Raw genomic sequence first — 9,187 nt, forward strand, 5'->3', positions numbered from 1 at the left:
CAGATTGGTTGGCGAACCCGGTTATTGTCCCCAAAAAGGGCGGGAAGGAGCGCATGTGGGTCGATTTCACCAACCTCACCAAGGCTTGTCCTCAAGACCCTTTCCCTCTCCCACGCATCGATCAGATCGTCGACTCCACCGCCGAGTGCGATTTACTGTGCTTCTTGGACGCCTTCTCGGGCTATCACCAAATCAAGATGGCGGTGCAGGATGTTGAGATGACAGCCTTCCTGACCCCGTGCGGGGTGTACTGCTACACCTGCATGCCCTTCATGCTGTGCAATGCCGAGGCAACCTTCCAGCGGCTGATGCACATCGCCCTGGGTCAGCAGCTCGGGAGGAACGCCGAGGCATTCGTCGATGACATAGTGGTGAAATCTTGGGAGGCAAGAACCCTTATCGAAGAGCTGGAGGAGACATTCGCCAGCCTGCGCAAGGTGAACCTACGTCTCAACCCAAAAAATGTGTGTTTGGCGTCCCGTCTGGAAAGCTAATAGGGATTGAGGCCAACACGGATAAAGTCAAGGCTATAGAGAGGATGAGTCCGCCGCAAACCCTCAAGGAGATGCTGAAGCTGGTAGGCTGCGTAACCTCGCTCGGGTGTTTCATCTCCAAGCTAGGGGAGCGTGCCCTACCCTTCTTCAAGCTGATGAAAAAGAAGGGCCCATTCGAGTGGACTCTGGAGGCTGACACGGCCATCCAAGACCTCAAGAGGTACCTCACCAGCCCACCGGTGATGGTAGAGCTGTGCCCCCTCGAACCCTTGGTGCTCTACCTGGCCGCCACACCTCTCTCTGCTAGCGCAGCACTCGTGGCGGTCCGGGAGGAGCGCCGGGTTAAGGGCACGTGGCGCGGTGTCCCGCACCCGGCCGAGATGCCGCCGCCTCAGGCCAGTGCTCATGAGGCCTCAGCCATCCCTCCGATCAGCGGGACTCCTGAGGATGGTGCTCCTGAGGCCACAATTGCCCCGTCAGATGACCAAACTCCCGAGGTTCCCCAGCCTCGGGAGGCACGGGACCCCGCCGACGCTTCCACCCTCGTCGAGAACCCGGTGTACTTCGTCAGCACGATGCTGCGTGATGCGCGGGCGCGCTACCCCATGCCACAAAAACTCTTGCTCGCACTGCTCGTTGCTTCCCAGAAACTGCGTCACTACTTCCAAGGCCACCTCATCAAGGTTGTCTTAGATTACCCCTTGGAGAGGGTACTCCGGAGCCCTAATGCCGCGAGAAGGGTCGTCGAATGGACCATTGAATTGCAGGTGTTCCAGTTGGAGTTCAGCACCACTAGGATCATCAAGGGTGTGACCCTCGCTGATTTTGTGGCGGAGTGGACTGACACCCCTGACCAAGAAGTGGGCGAGGACTGTTCTCTCGCGCCCGGAGACGAAGCACCGGATGGTTGGGTCATGTACTTTGACGATGCATTTGCGCGTCAGGGCGCGGGGGTTGGAGCTGTGCTCATCTCGCCCACCCAGGACAAACTCTACTACGTTGTGCAGCTCTGCTTCCAGCGTGGCGAGAAGGTCTCCAACAACATTGCGGAATATGAGGGCCTAATCGCCGGCCTCAAGGCTGCGGCGGCTCTGGGGTTGAGGCGCCTCACCATCAAGGGTGACTCCCAACTCCTCGTCAACTTCTCCAACAAGGCATACAGGCCAAAGGACGAGCACATGGTGGCATACCTTGAGGATGTACGAAAAATTGAGAAACGCTTCTTGGGCTTGGAATTGCAGCATGTGCAGCAAGGCACGAACAAGGAGGCAGACGACATCGCCAAGAGAGCGTCCAAACGTCAACCTCAGGAGCCTGGCGTCTTTGAGGAGCGGCTCTTCAAGCCATTGGCAGCTCCCCCCGCTACGGGACCAGCATCGCCTCAGGAGGAGCTCCCTCGGCACCTCCTTCGGGTGCCCCAGTTTGCGGCCCAACCTCGGGAGCCCGCCCGCTCCATGCGCTCGAGCCTTAGGAGGGGTGCTGGACCGAGGAGTTTAAGGTGTACCTGCTTTGGGGCACCTTGCCGGAGAAGGAGGAAGACACAGAGCGCGTGGCCTGCCAGGCCACTGCATACTGCATCAAGGACGGCGAGCTCTACCGAAGGCGCCCGAACGATGTTTCTTTATGATGCATCTCCAGGGAGCAAGGATGCGAGCTGCTGGCCAACATACATGGTGGGGACTGAGGCCATCACTCCTCATCGCGCACCCTCATGGGCAAGGCGTTCCGCAGCGGATTTTACTGGCCCACGATGCTCAATGATGCCACCGAACTGGTAAGATCATGTGATGCCTGTCAGTTCCATGCCAAGTAGATCCACCAGCCCACTCAGGGCCTGCAGACCATCCCGCTCTCATGGCTGTTTGTGGTCTGGGGGTTGGACATTCTGGGCCCGTCCCCACGGGTGCCTAGGGGCTACCACTACCTCTACGTCACCATCGAAAAGTTCATCAAGTGGGTGGAGGTGGAGGCCGTACGCACTATCCCAGCCAGCTCGGCCGTCAAGTTTATCAAGGGCATCGTGAGCCATTTCGGGGTTCCTAACCGCATCATCACCGACAATGGCTCTCAGTTCACGAGCAACCTTTTGAAAACATATTGTGCTAACCTTAGAATGCAGATATGCTACGCTTCGGTGGCACACCCACGGAGCAACGACCAGGTCGAGCACGCCAACACGGAGGTCCTGAGGGCCCTCAAGGAAGAAGCTCGAGGCCTGCGGCAGGGGCTGGCTCGATGATCTCCAGTACGTGCTATGGTCCATCTACACCACTATGAACAAGCCCGACCACGGGCGAGATTCCGTTCTTCCTCGTCTACGGAGCCGAGGCGGTCCTCCCTCATGAGGTCAGGCATCGCACTGCGCGGGTCTTGGCGTTCGACGAGGCACGCCAGGACGCCTCATGGGGGATGGACCTCGTGATGGGGAAGGAGCGACGTTGCCAAACCTCGCTCCGTGCAACGAGGTACCAGTAGGAGCTGCGGCGGTATCACTGCCGCAGCGTCTGCTCCAGGACGCTCGAGGTGGGTGATCTCGTCCTGAGACGAGTGCTCTCCGGGGAAGGGCTTCATAAGCTCTCACCCATGTGGGAGGGCCCATTGAGGATCGCCCATGTCTCCAGGCCTGGCGCCGTATGCCTGGAGACGCAGGACGGAATCCCCATCCAGAACGCCTGGAACATCCAGCATCTTCGGAAGTTCTACCCATGACCACGGCTCCGCGCCTGTGAAGATCTCCGCTCATGACACTCTCACGTAATAATGAGTTGGGGCTGTACACGCCCCAGAGTATCTTGAGTGACGCCCCTGGGCCTCACGGGGGCTCCCACTCACGTCCTAGTAGAGGCCCCATGCTCCGCCATGGTGGGAAGACAAGAATACTAGTTTAGGTGCCGGATGTGGCTGTTCTTTTGCTTGTTTTCTGTAGCTGTTTTGCAACTTCTTGAATGAAATTTGGAGTTTTCACGTCTTTCATTTGCAAGGGTTGGGAAGTCTCTTTCTTTTTCTCTCCTTGCAGTGTTCTCCCTTTGAAGTTTACCTTAGGGAGAGTGGCAGTTGCCCGTCACTCTTTCTTGCGCACCCCGCGCACGGGGGCTGGGTACGGTGTGTGCGCATGTGCTCACCCATGACCACACGTCGCCAAAACCTTTATGCCCCAGTTTTGGCGCCTTAATCCTCGTGGGACGCTCTCAAACGAGCTCACGTGCAGGCGCGCCCTCTCGAGTCCGTGCCTCCCGGCATCGCGACGTGCCACACTAGCCGCAATTAACCCACACTGGGGGGGGGGGCTTCCACGAGGTATGGAGCCTCACGAGGTTTCCTAGACGTACAACCACATGGCGCCTCCAGGGGTTAGACCATCCTCAAGTTTCCAAGAAGGAGGCCCTCAGGAGTCTACCGCGAGCACATCAAGCTAAGTCACCCTAACCACACCTAGTAGCAACACGGACATCATGACATAACATAAAAGTAACGAGCATAGCATAATGGCACAAGCGCCATGGTTCATTATATGCCTTAACAGGGCCTTCTACTTTTTTCTATGCAGGAGAAAGAAAGAAACAAAAGCAAGCCACGAGATTATAGCGGCTCCGGAGGACCGGCTCCAGCAACGCTCGAGCTCAGTCAGAGTCTTCCTCCTGCTTCACCGGGGCGCACCGGCGATGCAACTCGTCATCCTCCCCGCTCCAAGCCTGGTGGCATGGCGACTCATAGTAGTCGCCATCGCTCGTGCTCTGCCCAGAAGAGGAGCCTCCGCTGTTGGTGGAAGCGCGACCGTCGCCAAGGGCAAGCTCACCGCCAATGGCGACGCTGATGTTGTCGTCCTCGTTGTTGCTGTCGCTCTCCGGGCAGCACCCTAGGCGCTGGCCTTTATTTTCCCCAAAGACTCTGACATAGAGGGTCACGGTGCCATCATACCTGAAGTGGAGGGAGCACCTCCCATGAAGGCCACGCGCGCGGGCAAACGGCTGCCACCTGTAGTTCAGGAACACGTTGCCAGCAACAGTGGCTTCAACGTCCAGCCACGAGGCCTTGCTGCAGTAGCCGTCGGCTTGCAGCTAGAGGCCACCGGGCCCTCCGGCCAGCAGCGCGCTCACGAAGGAACGCGAAAGCTGGAATCAGATGCCTGCTGGCATCCCGACCACACGACGAATTCCAAAGATGCATTGGCTGAGTGGGAGCGCGGCCGTGGTGGCCGGGCGATCGCCGCGTGCCTCCCCTATCGCTGAGGTCGCCCTGTCCGCGGTAGCTCCTACCACGAGAAGCAGCACCACCGCGGCTGCCAGAGGCAGCCCCTATCATTGAAGGGGTGCGCCCGCGCCCCCGAGTGGCCGCCGCCGGAGTCGCCGCGTGCTTTTGGGGCCATCCACGGCCTTTCTTCAGCGGTGGCGAGACTTATCCCTCCTTGGGGGCCTTCCCTTTCTCCGTCGCGAAAAACCTCCTCATCGGCGCCATGGATGCTTCGACAAGACGACGAAACAGGAAGGAAGAAGAAGGAGCGAGCAGGGAGAAGACGGAGATGAGCAAGGGGCTCTACCCCCCCATTTATAGACAGAGGGAGGCTAACCGCCGGCCTCCCACGATCCCCAGTAATGATGATTTTTTTGCATGCAACAGGCTATTGTCAAGTCGAACGATTGCCGAGGCAGCGTGGGGAAGCGGAGATGCCCACGTCCCATCAAGTGCCACGCGTCGACTAGGTCCGCAGGTGGTTGAGGCCCGCGGCGCTTCGCACTTGCCCTTTGGCTTCGCCTCGAAGCCAAGTCCGAGCGCACCTTGGGCCCCAGGGCTACTGTCAGCATTCTAGGAACTAGGGTACCCAGACTTGCCTGCCTGTGGCCCACAACGTGTGTCATGGACTTAACATGGAAGATGTCCTAGCTGAAGGACTTAGTCGTGGAGCCATCACAACTAGGTTAGCTTAAAGGGGTTAAACGGGACAAAGGACGAAGAGAGTTTACCCAGGTTCGGCCCCTCTCAACAAGGTAAAAGCCTACTCCTGCTATGTGTTGTATTTCTAGGGTTTGGAATACCAGGGAGCGAATAAGCTTACCTAGTTCTCGATTGTTTATTTCTTGAGTTAACCCGCCACCGGATCACTCCTTTATATACAGAGGTTGATGCCCGACGGCTTACAGAGTCCTGGATGGCTCATACATAACGTGTCCGGCTCGGTGATTAACTAAGCTTGCCTTAGAATACAAGTTATACATGTGGCGGTTCATCCTCTTGGGCCTCAAGTCGCATCTGGGTATTGGGCCGTCAATAGGCTTTCTATGACCCACCATCTTCACTAATAAGTTGCCACTGGTGTGATCCGGCCCCTCCTAGGCGGTTCATACCCAGTAGTTATATCCCCAACATTAGGCCCCAGGTTGATTTGAACTTGTTCACATCAATCTTCAGTACCTGACTTGTCAAAATATTGCATCGTCCTTTTAACAAATTTGCTATAACCCGACATGACGTCAGCTCATAGAACCTCCTTAACCCGTCGTGACATCATTTCGCATTAAATTTGCACATGGACCAGAACATCTTTAACTAATCCTTATCTTAATGATCATCCAAAAATCAAGGCGTCCATATAGCCACATGATGATTTCAGCCTCCTCGATTCCCGCACATGCCCTGTATCCATCCTCTTATAAATAGGGGCGGGGTCCTTTTCATTTCCCCCCCTTGCCTCCTTGTTTTCATCTTCCTCTCGTGACTCCTCTACAGCCTTGAGCTCCGCCGCCGCCATCCTCTGTCCGCTGCACCAACTTAGGCTGCTCCATCAACCTGACGGGTCCAGAGAACGCTGACGCTCTACCGCAGTCCATCTGCATATGTAAGTATTCATCTCTTTGTACCTCAGATCTGCATTAGGGTTAGCCTTGTTCATCGGTGTTCTTTGCCGTTCTTCGTCTTCTCCTTTAGTTCGAGTAGCCTTTAATCTGAACATGATATGGAACTTATGCGGTAGCACTTTAGCATTCGTTTTTAACATCAGAATACTTCTTCCCCATAGAAAACCCCATCAGAGCACACAAACTTTTCTGCTGCCGCCACCTTAGGTTTAGAATTTACTGTCTTTTCTGAACTAATGCAGATTCAAAATTATAGCTCTGGTTTGTGAAATATGTTTGTCCATCATTTAGCAAAATTTTCACCAATAGATTTGAAGTACCATAACTCCTATGGCGGCTTATACCGTAAACCGTGATCCACCATATAACATTAGGTCATGTTTAAGCCGTCATCATATGCTTCATAGCCTGCATAACCCGACAATACTCTCTGGTTTAACCATGCTTACTTATTCATCCTCATAATTTGGTTCTGCACAATACGCTTGACTTTTTAACTCTGTCCGGCTTAACAATAGAATCCTTAACCCGATAGGTACCATTAGTTCCCTTTTAAGCTGCCAATATGAATATCCGCGTACTTCAATGTTCATCTTCTGATATAACATGTCAGCCGTTTATATCACTTTACCTTTTGAATCCATGGTATGGTTTTGACATCATAGTTTTAAACCAGTAATATTTCTTTCCCTTAGGCTTTCAACCTCCAAATGGGCAAAACTGTCACTGCCTGCAACTAGGTCGTTACCCGGGTCACCGAGGAAGACTTGAACGAATATGTTCATACAAGCATCCTGGCCAAAAAGGATGTCGTTCATTGGAGGGTCCCAGGCACTGAAACTCCTCCTGAGCCCAAGGATGGTGAAGTAGTTGTCTTCATTGATCATATGCTTCGGGGCTTCAGCCCTCCCGGCTCAAAATTCTTTCGCGATGTGTTGCATTTCTTCAAGATCCATCCACAAGATATCGACCCAAACTTCGTTTCAAACATCTGCAACTTCCAAGTATTCTGCGAGGTGTACCTTCAACAGGAGCCCACCGTAGAGCTATTCAGGGACTGTTATTATTTAAACCGGTAGAACAAATTCATAGATGGGCCTAGCCTAGAGCTAGGCGCATTTCCATACAGCAATGGAAAGAAGCTACTTTCCCAGCCGCCACCTTGCCTAGTCATCCCAAAGACTGGAACCAAACCTGGTTTTATTGCAAAGATACTTCTCTAGAAGGGGAAAATCCTCTGTTGGGTTATCGCGCCAGCCGACTTAACAACAGGCATCCTCTTCTAGATAGCATCAGTACAACAGGGCAAAAGAAGTATATGCCAGTTTTTTCAAAGATCCGGCCTTGATGGCCAACGACTTGACTGGAATTGATCTGGCTCGATGCTGAGTCGCCTGGAGAGTCTTGCCTCTAAGACGCTGTCCTGACTTAATGCATGAATACATCGGCGAGTTATCAGATCCTCAACGCCACTGTCAGATTGAATTGACTGATGAAGAAATCAATAATATGACCAAATCTCTATTAAATGAGAGCTTGGAAGGCTGTAGTAAAGTCGGATTGAATCCTTTCTGCGTTCTTAACAAACTGCCAGCTATAAGTTTTTCATCAACTTCACCACTGAATTATACCTTCACTCAGGTTGATTTTTCATACCCATTTAACGTTTTCCAGGCCGATTCACCTTTTTGGACTAAGAAGCTGCGAGACAAGCCGGCCAAAAAAACTCGGACAAAGAGCAAAGCTATCAAAAAGCTCGCTAAGAAAAAGACCAACCCCGCCGAGTTATTCAACTTGGATAATAATGATGATTACAATGATGATGAGTTGGAGGTAGAACTTGACTCCCTTGGCTCATCCTTTGTACATCTTATGGACAATGACCATTATCAGGATGATGCGGAGGCCAGCCGTGCAGATGACGAAGAGGTAATTACTCTTTCCTCCGGCTCAGAACCTCTTCCAACATAGAAAACTCGACAAGCAATCCGGAAAGTAAGATTTTCTCACCCTTTAGCTTACTTGGATCCCAACTTTATTTTGAAGAAGCAACAACATGAAGCTCGCCACACAACCCAGAACAGCGGCGACAAATTCTTTCCTCCGGCTTACCCAACACACCAGCGCCTCGCAAGCGTCAACCAGAGGTTTCAAACATTCCCGACTTAGCTTATCCCAAGGCAAGTCTTTTTCGACAACCTCTTCACCCATCTGATTCAAACTATCAGGGGACATCTCACTCCTCATCCAGCGAGTCAATTGGAACTTAGATTCCGGCCTTCAAATTTGCTCCTGGGTAAGAAGTGTTTAATCATTTGAAACTTCATGCTTGATTGATATGCTGACATCTTTGTATTTCTTATTTTCAGTGGCGTGGCCAAGCCCAGCAAGAAGGTGAAACTGAACAAGCCAGCTAAAAATTCCAACCCTTCTGAGCCGGAAAAGCAATTGCCAGAGGCCTCTCATCAAATCCATGAGGCTACCATTGATGACCCGCCGCCAGAAGAGCATGACGTCACCATAGATCATATAGACGTTGAGCCGGTCATCACTAAGCTGCGAAGTCCCATTAAGCCCGCTGAAGAAAAATCTGACGATGTCATCATTACCGGGCTTGGTTATACAGCACCGGGTAACCCTACTGCCTTATCCAAGAACAGTGCCAAGGAAGAATTTACTGCTGCTGATAAAGGCAAGTGGAAGGTAGACTTGGAAAGCTATGCCCAGTTCAGTGCCCAAGAGATTCACTCCGGTTACTTAAACCACCTTTATACCAGCCGTGATTTTGAAGCCGGCCTGGTCAACCTGATGAAGGAACGTTTTGAGGTAAACATTATTATC

Source organism: Triticum dicoccoides, chromosome 2A (assembly GCF_002162155.2).
Source record: "Triticum dicoccoides isolate Atlit2015 ecotype Zavitan chromosome 2A, WEW_v2.0, whole genome shotgun sequence".
In the NCBI taxonomy this organism is placed as follows: Eukaryota; Viridiplantae; Streptophyta; class Magnoliopsida; order Poales; family Poaceae; genus Triticum; species Triticum dicoccoides.